This window comes from Hippopotamus amphibius, chromosome 12 (assembly GCF_030028045.1).
Source record: "Hippopotamus amphibius kiboko isolate mHipAmp2 chromosome 12, mHipAmp2.hap2, whole genome shotgun sequence".
NCBI classification, from domain to species: Eukaryota; Metazoa; Chordata; class Mammalia; order Artiodactyla; family Hippopotamidae; genus Hippopotamus; species Hippopotamus amphibius.
The window spans coordinates 92,848,985-92,860,893 of NC_080197.1; the positions used below are offsets into that span (position 1 = coordinate 92,848,985).

Genomic DNA, 11,909 nt, shown 5'->3' on the forward strand with positions numbered 1-11,909 from the left:
TTGGCAACTCACTACACCATAATAAAGAAACACTCTGAACTCAAGTAGTTGATATTTTAGTCTTTCTCCACCTCTAAATATCAATCAAAAAATTATAGGATTAATTTTTTTCTGACATTAACACCTTCCAAGTGAAATTTACACAAAGGAGCAAAAAGTTTACTTTTTCAGAAAAATTCCTGTAAACATATTCAGGAATCACATCTACCAAGAAAAAAGATTTATTTTTCAATTTAAAATATTTTTCCCAGTCCAGATTTATTTACTATTAAACTTTTATATAACACTCTTTGGTAGAAGTAAAAAAAAAAAAAAAAAAACACAAAAACATGTCCTGAAATGATTTGCGTAGCATTAAAAGATATGGTCTATCCACTGAGTTTTTACATAACATGTTCTTTCTTGACACTGCCACAATGTTTGAGTCCATCAGATCTGCCTCATCACAATTCATTCCCTACTAAGGAAAACCCTGTGGTTTACCACCCAACTACTCTCTAGACAGAACCTTTATCTCCTCAGTCCTCTTTTTCTTCCACGACTCCACCCTAGAGAGCTGTAGTTGGGGACAAATCTCACAATTTTACTTGTACACCAGTGCTGCTGAATAGAGCTGTGGAAAACTAGGTAACTGAGCAGACTGGTACGAACACAAACTTAGGGGACCCTTTTCCACTGGGCCTTCAACACTGCTGTTAGTCCTCTCACCTGTCTTGGCTCACTCTCCGTAGTGACTATTTCAGACCTTAGTTCTTCCCACGTGGTTTTATTTGATCTCCATCTTCTTCATTCTCAGCAGGTCGTCACCTTTCCTTCTAATTAATCAAAACAAATAGATTTAGATAGTCTTCTGTCCATTACTTTCCTGCTTCCCTACATATTTTTTATTTTTTAAGTGCAATATAATTGATTTTTCGAATAAAGAATAGATTCACATGGTATGAAATTCAGACGTTACACAAGAGTAAGAAGCAAAAAGTCTCCGTATCTTAAGCCTCTTATATTAGCATTCTCTTCTCTTTGGCCTTCTTTGACCACATCTAGGTAGGTCCATCTACTCTCAACCTACTTAGCTTTCATAATTGCACAATGTACCTGTAATCATATATTTAGTTCATTGTTTCTAATGGTCACCTGCATTAGACTATAAGCTCCATGAATTCAGGGACTATGTTCATTTTATTCACTACTATATAACTAATTATTAGCACATGGTAGATATTGGTGTTGTTAAGGGTTAGGAATGAATGAACTTCTTGGCTGGTACCATGCTAGGTGGTTTACCTATTTCATCCTTACAGTGACTAAGGCAGTTTTATCACCTCTATTTCACAAAGGTGGTAAGTGAAACAGTGGTCGTGAACCCATATCCGACTTCAAAATTCATGCCATATGCCCATTTCTCTGACTCAATGCAGTGTTCATGTCATTCCCTTTTCTAGAAAGACCAGTCATTTCCTTTTGTTCATTCATACACTTACTAAACATATATATCAGGCTTTGCACTAAGTGATGGGAGCCACAGAGAAGAGAAAATCTTTGTTTTCAAGCTTCTTAGTCTAGCAGGGGATACAAACAATTACAGTGAGTGTAAATGTTACAAGAAGTGTGAGCAGAGTGTTAACTGGGCCCAGAGAAGGAGCATCAAGGGAGCCAGTCTGAAGGAGGCATGTCAAGACAGATGTGGGTGGGTGCAAGCCTAGAAGGATGAGTGAAAAGGAATGAGGATAAACCCAAAAGGAAATTTCAGGCAGCAGGAACAGCATGGGAGAGCATGGGTTAGGCTAAGGTAAGGAGTTTGCTACGGCTGGACCACAGAACGCATGTCATTAACAGATGAGGTTGGAGAGGTAGGCAGGGCCAAGGCATCATGTGCCTCATATGCTATCATAAGGGGTTTAAACTTCATACTAAAAGTTACAGGGGTGCCACTTCAAGATTGTAAGGAAAGGTGGTATGTGACCTTATTTGGTTAAGTGGATTCCTGTGGGTGAAAAATTGAAGGAATGTATATTAAGGCAAACAGAACAGTTCAAAAACTTTACAATAATCTAGAAATGAAAGCCTGGAGAAAGTATACAGTTGGTGAATGGGGAAGAAAAATCTCCAAAGGTTTAGGAGGCCAAATCAAAGTAATATCAGGATATTAGAGGGAAAGGGGACAGGGAAACAAAGAAGCTGATTCCTGGCTTTGTTGGCTTGGGTAATTATGCAGATGAGAGCGGAAACAATGTGTTCAGTCCTGGTCATGTTAAATGTGACATACCTACCTCGGGCACCATCTAGAAGAGTTGGCACTAAGTAGCTAAATATATGGTCTGGAGCTTATGAGAGAGGTTCAGGTAATCCTCATATATTCATAAACGAATAGCTGGTTGAAGCAACAAAAAATATGAGCCTGCCTGTTAGGAATATATAGAATGGGAAGGAATGAAGAGAAAAAAGAAACTTTTAAAAGCATTGATGAGTCATGGAGGTAAGACAAGAACTAGGACAGTAGAATACCGGAGATTTCTAGAATTGGCCATGTGTTGGTACAAAAGGCCCAGAGAGGTTGAATAAATACTGATGGATAACGAGACGGCCTTTGGGTGACTTAAGAACAGTTTTAGTGGAGCAATGAGTGCATGGTAGAAAGGCATATTCCAAGAAGCCTGGCTATGAAACGAAGGAGAAAGGAAGAATGGAAGAAAGAAAGAAAAAAAAGAAAAGAAAGGAAAGAAAGAAAGAAAGAAAGAAAGAAAGAAAGAAAGAAAGAAAGAAAGAAAGGAAGAAAGGAAGGAGAAAGAGAGAAGCTCTCAAACTAGGTACCCTTTACACTCAAAAATTACTGTGAACTCCAAAGAGCTTCTGTTTATGTTGGTTATATTACCAATATTTACCATATTAGAAACTGACACAGAAAAACTGAAAAATTACTTACTCATTAATTCATTTAAAATAATAAATGTACTACATGTTAGCATACATATTTTAATAAAAACTATATGTTCCCTTTATTTCTTGATTGTAGAAGATGGCAGAGTAGGAGGACATGCGCTCACTCCCTCTTGCAAGAGCACCAGAGTTACAACTAACTGCTGAACAATCATCAACAGAAAGACACTGGAACTCACCAAAAAATGACACCCCACATCCAGAGACAAAGGAGAAGCCGCAGTGAGACAGCAGGAGGGGCGCAATCGCATTAAAATCAAATCCCATAAATGCTGGGTGGGTGACTCACAAACTGGAGAACAGTTATACTGCAGAAGCCCACCCACTAAAGTGAGGGTTCTGAGCCCCACGTCAGGCTTCCCAACCTGGGAGTCCAGCAATGGGAGGAGGAATCCCCAGAGAATCAGACTTTGAAAGCCAGCGGGATTTGATTGCAGGACCTCCACAGGACTGGGGGAAACAGAGACTCCACTCTTGGAGGGTACACAAAAAATAGTGTGCTCACCAGGACCCAGGGGGAAGGAGCAGTGACCCCACAGGAGACTGAACCAGACCTACCTGCTGGGGTTGGAGGGTTGCCTGTAGAGGTGGGGGGCGGCTGTGGCTCATCAAGGAGACAGGGGCACTGGTGGCAGGGGTTCTGGGACGTGCTCATTGGTGTGAACCCTCCCAGAATCCACCATTAGTCCCACCAAAGAGCCTGTAAGCTCCAGTGCTGGGTCGCCTCAGGCCAACTCATTGGCAGACAAGCAGATTAAAGTGTCACTGAGCTCCGCCCACCAAATCAGATTAAAGTTTTACTGAGCTCCGCCCACCCAGCCCAATCCACCATCAGTCCCTCCCATCAGGAAGCACCCACCAGCCTCGTAGACAGCTTCCTCCACAAGAGGGCAGACAGCAGTATCAGCCAGTATTAGCAGTATTTCATCTTGTGGAACTGAAAACCACAGCCACAGAAAGACAGAGAAAATGAAAAGGCAAAAAGACTTTGTACCAGATGAAGGGACAAGATAAAACCCCTGAAAAACAACTAAATGAAGAGGAGATAGGCACCCTTCCAGAAAAAGAATTCAGAATAATGATGGTGAAGATGATCCAGGACTTTGAACAAAGACTGGATGCAAAGATTGAAAAGTTTACCGAAGACCTAGAAGAATTAAAGAGCAAACAAACAGAGATATGCAACAAAATAACTGAAATGAAAAATACACTAGAAGGAACCAATAGCAGATTAACTGAGGCAGAAGGGCAAATAAGTGAGCTGGAAGACAGAAGGGTGAAAATCACTGGTGCAGAAAAGAATAAAGAAAAAAGAATGAAAAGAACTGAAGACAGCCTAAGAGACCTCTGGGACAATGTTAAACACACCAACATTCACATTATAGGGGTCCCAGAAGGAGAAGAGGGAGCAAAAGGACCCAAGAAAATACTGGAAGAGATTATAGTTGAAAACTTCCCTAACATGGGAAAGGAAACAGCTACCCCAGTCCAGGAAGCACAAAGAGTCCCAGGCAGGATAAACCCAAGGAGAAAACACGCCAAGACATATAGTAATCAAATGGACAAAAATGAAAGACAGAGAAAAGTTATTAAAAGCAACAAGGGAAAAACAACAAATAACATACAAGGGAACTCCCATAAGGTTAACAGCTGATTTCTCAGCAGAAACTCTGCAAGCCAGAAGGGAGTGGCATGATATATTTAAAGTAATGAGAGGGAAGAACCTACAACCAAGAATACTCTACCCAGCAAGGATCTCATTCAGATTCAACAGAGAAATCAAAAGCTTTACAGACAAGCAACTGCTAGGAGAATTCAGCACCACCAAACCAGCCCTACAACAAATGCTAAAGGAACGTCTCTAAGCAGCAAACATAAGAGAAGAAAAGGACCTACAAAAACAAAAACAAAACAATTAAGAAAATGGTAATAGGAACATACATATCGATAATTACCTTGAATGTAAATGGACTAAATGCACCAACCAAAAGACACAGACTGGCTGAATGGATACAAAAACAATACCCATATATATGCTGTCTACAAGAGACCCACTTCATAGCTAGGGACACATACAGATGGAAAGTGATGGGATGGAAAAAGATATTCCATGCAAATAGAAATTAAAAGAAAGCTGGAATAGTGATACTCATAGATAAAATAGACTTTAAAATAAAAAATGTTACAAAAGACAAGAAAGGACACTACATAAAGATCAGGGGATCCATCCAAGAAGAGGAGACAACAATTATAAATATATATGTACCCAATATAGGAGCACCTCAATATATAAGGCAAATGCTAACAACTATGAAAGAGGAAATCAACAGTAACACAATCACAGTGGGGGACTTTAACACCCCACTTACACCAATGGACCAATCATCCACACAGAAAATTAATAAGGAAACACAAGTTTTAAATGACCCAATAAATCAGCTTGATTTAATAGATAACTATAGGACATTACATTCCAAAACAGCAGATTACACGTTCTTCTCAAGTGCACATGGAACATATAAGAAAATTGAAATCATATCAAGCATCTTTTCTGACCACAATGCTATGAGATTAGAAATCAATTACAGGAAAGAAACTGTAAAAAACACAAACACATGGAGGCTAAACAACACACTACTAAATAACCAAGAGCTCACTGAAGAAATCAAAAAGGAAGTCAAAAAATACCCAGAGACAAATGACAATGAAAACACAACAATCCAAAACTTATGGGATGCAGCAAAAGCACTTCTAAGAGGGAATTTTATAGTGATACAATCCTACCTCAAGAAACAAGAAAAATCCCAAATAATCTAAGCTTACACCTAAAGAAACTAGAGAAAGAAGAGCAAATAAAACCCAAAGTTAGTAGACTGAGAGAAATCACAAAGATCAGAGCAGAAATAAATAAAATAGAAACAGAGAAACAATAGCAAAAATCAATAAAACTAAAAGCTGTTTCTTTGAGAAGATAAATAAAATTGATAAACCTCTAGCAAGACTCATCAAGAAAAAGAGGGAGAAGACTCAAATCAATAAAATTAGAAATGAAACAGGAGAAGTTACAATGGACACTGCAGAAAGAAAAAGCACCATAAGAGATTACTACAAGCAACTATATGCCAATAAAATGGACAACCTGGATGAAATGGACAGATTCTTAGGAAGGTATAAACTTCCAAGACTGAATCAGGAAGAAACAGAAAATATGAACAGACCAATTACTGAGGCAGGTTAATAACAAAAACAGGGAAGGACAAGGGAAACATAGGAAAATGCAAGCCCCAGGGAATAAATAACTTATGGCCTCTTTCACAAGACGCTGCCAGGGGTAGCGCAAACATCTGGGTCAACGAGATAAGGAAAAACTAAGGTATGCACTCTGGCTCTGTACATTGTTTCTGCATAGGTAAACATAGCTATAGGCTCCCAAAAGCATGGGAACTGGTCTATAAAAGGGAAGCTCTCCTTTGGTTCTGGGCTCAGTCTTTGGATGTGAATCCACTGGGCCTGTACCGGTAAAATAAACATTGCTTCCTGCATTATAAGCTTCGGTGTCCTGCCTACCTCTACCGATTCCTCCAACGTTACAAGTAATGAAATTGAAACTGTAATTAAAAATCTCCCAACAAACAAAAGTCCAGGACCAGATGGATTCACAGGTGAATTTTATCAAACATTTAGAGAAGAGCTAACACCCATCCTTCTCAAGCTCTTCCAAAAAATTGCAGAGGAACACTCCCAAACTCATTTTATGAGGCCACCATCACCCTGATACCAAAACCAGACAAAGATATTACAAAAAAAGAAAATTAGAGGCCAATATCACTGATGAATTTAGATGCAAAAATCCTCAACAAAATACTAGCCAACAGAATCCAACAACACATTAAAAGGATCATACACCATGATCAAGTGGGGTTTATCCCTGGAACGCAAGGATTCTTCAATATATGCAAATCAATCAATGTGATACGCCATATGAGCAAACTGAAGGATAAAAACCACATGATCATCTCAATAGATGCAGAAAAAGCTTTTGACAAAATTCAACACCCATTTATGATAAAAACTCTCCAGAAGGTGGGCATAGGGGGAACCTACCTCCACATAATAAAGGCTATGTATGACAAACCCACAGCAAACATCCTTCTCAATGGTGAAAAACTGAAAGCATTCCCTCTAAGATCAGGAACAAGACAAGGATGTCCACTCTCTCCACTACTATTCAACATAGTTTTGGAAGTCCTTGTTACAGCAAGGACTTTTTGCAAATCTCTTTAATTTTTAACTTAACAGAAGACAGCTGGATTCTAATATCTGCTTCTGCATTCAATCTGCTGCAATACATCACTTTGGTTGATGTATATGCAGAAAATCCAGGTTCACACACACATACAATTGAAAAGGGAGGAGGATATTAGTAGCCACATCACAAAGCAGTATTTTTCTTTGATTCTAAACTAAAACTTGATAAGTGACAATCTCCTGCAAGCTAATTGCAATGTGGAATCTGAAACCATATCAATGAACTGTCACATTAAAATCCACTGCACTCTGAATGAATCTTTTACCCATTCGTGACTTTGACTTTACGAACCTCTTGAAAGAGACTCAGGGACCCCAACCACCCTCTGAGAACTGATGGTTCAAGGTTTAAGACAAAACCTGGTTGAAGATACAAAAGTGATAGTAAATAGAGTATAGGTGAAGGCGTCAACGTTGAATAGAAGAAAACCTCTTCTTCTGAATCTTGAAGGCGGGAAGCAGAGGTTTGGATACAGACATATTTGAAGCAAGACGGAGAATCCCTACACAATGTTGTTTTCCCTGTGAAGAGGAGGTGAGGTCTTCCAGGGCTAGGTTAACAATCGCCCAAGTACCTTGAGGGCCACCTGGTATATGCCTATTATTCCTTCAAGTTCAACACAAAAGGCACTATTGGCTTTTCCTGATAGTCATCTCTTTTGCTCCTAATTGTCTCCTGGTCGTTCTTCTATTATAACAATTAGCATATTTTAATATGTGTCTACCTTCTCTCCTAGATGGTGTGCTCTCTTGGGCAGGGACCTAACCAAATTCAGCTTTAGCAGCTGCTCAAAATATATGTGCTGAATGACAGATTTTTTTTAATTTTTTAATTTAAAAAGTCAGCTTATAGATTTTGTAGTTGCTACATTCACACTACTTTTTCTCATGTACTCGTATTTCTCTCCACTGTCCTAAGTACAATGTGACTGACAAAGCTAGCAAAGGTAGAACTGCTTAGTAGTCATAAAGCTAGAGCTAAAATACAAAGAATTGAGAATAAAAGCAGTCTCTCTGAAGACCAGGGATAAATTCTGTAACTCTCCTACAACCAGATTTCTAGCAAAGGTGATAGCATAGGGATGCCAGAAAAGGAAGACCTTCTAACAACTCCTCTAGAAGTTCCTAACCTCAGAATTTAAAATGTTACTTTAAACATACATCACCACCAATGCATATTTGGAAGAACATACACCAAAATATTAACCATGGTTATCTTTTTTTTTAATATATATATATTTTTGGATGTGGACCATTTTTAAAATCTTTATTGAATTTGTTACAATATTGCTTCTATTTTGTTTTGGTTGCCAGGCATATAGGATCTTAGCTCCCTGATCAGGGATGAAATCCAAACCCTCTGCATTGGAAGGCAAAGTCTTAACCACTGGACTGCCAGGGAAGTCTCAACCATAGTTACCTCTTGATGGTGATTTATATGGTGGTTTTGTTTTCATTTGCTTTTCTGCATTTTCTATAATGAAAATAAATGATTTGTGCAAAAAAAAATTAAAAAGTGTCACCTCTTTCAAAGTGTTCAAGATTTTACTTTAGTACACTTAAGATTAATAGAAGTGGAACAGGATATGCTGTTCACAAATAAACAAATAAATATATCCATGACTATTTTCTCATACCATTAATTCTCGTGGTAAAGAAATAGCATTCATATTTTCAGACTAGACAACTCAACCAAGAATATGAGGTAAAGTGATCATTGAGAAATAATACTAAAACAAGTATCTGCTTGTGGAACCCAACGCCTTCCCATCTGCATGCACATTCTCAAAGTACACTTCAAAATAGGAATTCAAAAAATTCTTATCAAATGAATTAATAAAGTTTTAAGATTGTGTTTCATTAGCACTCTGACCAGAAGAGGAGAGTTTAGAGGGGTGAACGGAAGATAGACTGAGGTTGCCTGGGCCTGGCTCCTAACGTAGCTCTTCCACAAGCCAACTGTGACCAGGGTCAATAACTTGATTTCTCTGAACTTCAGTTTCTCCATCTGAAAAACAGAGCTGGTCATACCTAAGAGTTGCTGTATAGATTTAAAATCAACTAACGCCTAATCCTATCAATAAGTGATAAAAGAAAAATGTAGCGATGATTATTGTATGGCAGGCGTTATTCTTATGTCATATTTAAAAAAAAAAGAAATGTGCAGAGTTGTATTCAAGCTCAATTTTCAGAATAGCAGTGAAGGGCAACTGAAAGGGTGGAAGTGGAAATAAGAAGTCTGAGAACATAGCTAAGCTTTTCATGGTGACACAATGTTACTAACCATAGTGTCCTTCACACACTTATAACCTTCCTAAAATACATCATTTGCTCCCATGCTTCCTTCAGCAAAATATTCTAGATGACCATTTATCTATATTTTTGGACAACAAAAGCTCGTGATACCTTCTAGATCTAATAAGTTATACAGGGCCGCCCTTCTCAAACTGGGACATGCGCTGGCATGCTATAAATTAAACACAACATACTATTCTCAAAAATTGATTGAACTCAATGTAAGTAACTTGAAACATTTTCGATATATATTTAAAAACCAAAATATTATTCATTTTTCAAATATTTACTGAGTCTCTACTTTGTGCTGGATGTTGATCCAGTTCCCTGGAGATAAAGCATTAGGAGAATAAGAAAAAAAAATTAACTGAATTCATGGAGCTTACATTCTAATGGAAAAAGACAGGTAGCAAGCATTTGCTCTACAGTACATTAGACAGTGCTAAGTAGAATGGAAAAAAAAAAACGACTGAGCAGGAGTTTTAATTTTAAATGGGGTAGTCAGAGTAGGCCTCAATAGGAAGGTGTCATGTGATTAAAGGTTTGAAGGAATGAGAAGCCAGCCACCAGGATGTCTGTGAGGAAAGTCTCTGGGCAAAAGGAATAGTAAATGCAAGGGTCTCCAGTGGGCCCACAGAGAAAGGGCAAGGAGACAGTAAGACTGGAGAAGAGCGAGCAAGGAAAGTAGAAGATGAGAGATCACGGGGCCCAGGTCCCCTCGGACCCTATAGCCTTTGTATTGACTTTATCTTCTGAGAGAGATGAGAAGACAGTGGAGGTTTTGAGAAAAGGAGAGACATGCTCTATACTCAGGTCTTAAAAGGACACCCAGGTGGTGGGGATGCGGGCAGCGGATTTTCGTGGTGGTCCAGTGGTAAAGAATCCACCCTGGGCAGGGTGGTGAAGGAACTGAGATCCCACAGGCCGCAGGACAACTAAGCCCAGGGGGCCAGAACTACAGAGCCCATGTGCCCTGGAGCCTGTGCGCCACAACCAGAGAAGAAAAAAACCTGCAGGCCACAACTAGAGAGAAGCCTGCGCGCGGCCAGCCTGCCGCAGGAAGGATCACACATGCTGCAAGGAAGACCAGCCACAAACAAACAAACAAAGACACCGAGGGCTGCTGCTGAGAAAAAAGATAGTAAAGTAGAGGCAGAGAAGCAGGAAGACACCAATCAGTTTAGTACATCAGTAATCCAGGTGGGAGGTGCTGGCGGCTTGGATCAGAGTGGTAGCAAAACAGGTAGAAGTCCTAGGCTGATGGATATTTTCTGAGGTACAGCACACAGAATCCTGTATGCTGATATGAAGGGCGAGAAGATGGCACCAAGGTTTCTGGCCTGAGCAAGCTTTGTTACCTTTACGTAGATGAAGAAGACTGTGGAAGGAGCAAGTTTAGCCTGGAAGTTAGGAGCTCTGTTCGGACAGGTCGAAAGCGAACTTCAAATAAATGTTTAGCAGGCAAACAGGAGAGGAAAAGAAATCGGAACTTTCTGACAGATCTCTGCCAGGATTACTCCCAGAAACAGAAAAGGCAAATCTGAACATTCTCTGCTCTTAGGGCTGCTTGGGAAAACACGTTTTTGAGGCACTAAGGGAAACTATTTGTTCCCATCCTAAACTGGCTAAAATGCTTTCTCGAGGTCTGCTTTTCATCCCTTCGTTCCCCCTCCTGTTTCCAGGCTGCCGGTACACGTTTCCCATCTGATAAAATACTGACGACGGCCACTCCACTTTCTGATTTCCTGGAAGCCTGTGACACAAGCTAGTTAGAATCCTGTGGGGGTTCGCGATGCGGTCCCCGCCGCAAGCATCTCCGCCGGGTGCGGGTCTTACTTCCTGGGCCTCAGGAAGAGAGATTTCATCCCGTAAACGGTTCTCGGGGAACACACCGCCTGGGAATGGGGAGACTGGAGGGGAGGTCCGACGGGGCCAGCGGGCGACGCCGCTCCTCGCCCCACCGTCCTCCGCAGGCCCCGAAAACTTCCTCATCCCCAGGGACCCACCCACATCTTCGTTCTGGAACCAGCGCTGCCCACGCAACCCACTTCCTCTCTGGTTTTTTCTCACTTGGGCCGAAGATGAGAAGGCGATGTTCCTTGCCCACGGTCCCTCCACAACCCTGGGGTGGAGGGACTGAAGCCGGGGCGCCGACCTCGGACACCCGGCGAAGAAGGTGGAGCCGACGGCCGGAATCCCTTACCTACCCGGGCGCGCGGCGCGGGAGGGCGGGCGGCGCGCCGCAGGGCTGCGCGGGCAGCGGAGAAACCCGGGCTCCAGGAAGGGCAGGGGCGGGTCCAACACGTCGGGCCCGGCCCCGCCCCGCCCCCGCCCCCTTTCTCTTCCTGCCTCCAGACGCCTCCGCAGCG

The 11,909-nt window shown here is 41.0% G+C and overlaps 1 protein-coding gene across 13 annotated transcripts in view; it reads right to left on the bottom strand.

The window, feature by feature from the left end:
• The window catches only part of IRAK4 (interleukin 1 receptor associated kinase 4), a 28,852-nt gene extending 16,955 nt beyond the window's left edge, over positions 1 to 11,897 (bottom strand). For 6 of the 13 annotated variants that reach the window (XR_009048507.1, XM_057703449.1, XM_057703455.1 and 3 more), the window contains exons 1-2: positions 11,748 to 11,896; positions 709 to 815 (exon numbers count right to left, since the gene is read on the bottom strand). The gene's annotated coding sequence lies outside the window, so the exon portion shown is untranslated. Of the gene's footprint in view, positions 1 to 708; positions 816 to 3,495; positions 4,152 to 11,546; positions 11,566 to 11,610 lie in introns of those variants that run through there. The other 7 variants (XR_009048508.1, XM_057703446.1, XM_057703453.1 and 4 more) reach the window with 7 other exon arrangements.
• Positions 11,898 to 11,909: the final 12 nt, after the last annotated feature.